The sequence below is a fragment of the Propithecus coquereli genome, unplaced genomic scaffold (assembly GCF_000956105.1).
Source record: "Propithecus coquereli isolate 6110/MARCELLA unplaced genomic scaffold, Pcoq_1.0 Scaffold613, whole genome shotgun sequence".
Lineage (NCBI taxonomy): Eukaryota > Metazoa > Chordata > Mammalia > Primates > Indriidae > Propithecus > Propithecus coquereli.
In genome coordinates this window covers 122,541-123,518 of record NW_012152097.1, presented here as the reverse complement: position 1 = coordinate 123,518, position 978 = coordinate 122,541, and positions in this window count along the sequence as shown.

Here is a 978-nt window from a genome sequence, read left to right as displayed (position 1 = left end):
TTTCACACAATGAAGTACATAAATCCTAAATATAGAGCAAGATAAATTTTTATATTTTTATCCATCCTTGTAAGCATGATTTGTTTCATGGAGACAAGATTTGTTTATGTTATGACATGATAGCTCTAAAATTTTTTTTGATGCACATCAATAAATCATGTCTATGCTTTCCTTGTATAACAACACCTCTCTTGTGTTACTGACTTCATCCTAGATCTAGTCATTTATAAATGCCAAACCAATTCCTATGATTTCAGACATCATTTACTTTAAGAAAGGTAGATCCTCCTTAGATCTATACTAGTGAAAGAGTTCATCTGCATCTACTTTAGCTCAATTTCTCATTTTTTGTTTTAGCCATTTACCTAAGATTTTCCAACATCTCCATATCTTATATTGTGGAGGCATTTGACATATAACCCACTAATAAAGTGTCCTCAAGATTAATCTTAAACCAAGGGGACAGAACAAATTCTAGACTGATCTGTACATAAAGTTTTATTGACTGATTTTAAAAAATACAAAAATGAAATATTATATATCAATTCATGAGATATATGAAAAACCTTCAATGGTAGTTTGTGCCATGACTTTTTCATAGTTACAAAATCTCATGTACATATTATAGAATGATACCTAGGGAGATCTTATATACAAAAGTAATTTATCTTTGTGCCACCAAAGATATCTCTATGTCATTAGAGAGTAGAATGATGGTTACCAGAGGCTGGGAAGGGTAACGGGGAATGGGGGATAAAATGGCATGGTTAATGTGTGCAAAAATATAGTTCATTAGAGAGAATGAACAATATTTGATAGCGCAACAAAGAGACTATAATCAACACTAAGTTAGGGTATACTTTGAAATAGCTAAAAAGGTGGAATTTGAATGTTCCTAACACAAAGAAATGATAAGGGACTGCAGTGATGGATTCCCCAATTACCATGATTTGATTAATGCACATTGTATGTCTATAT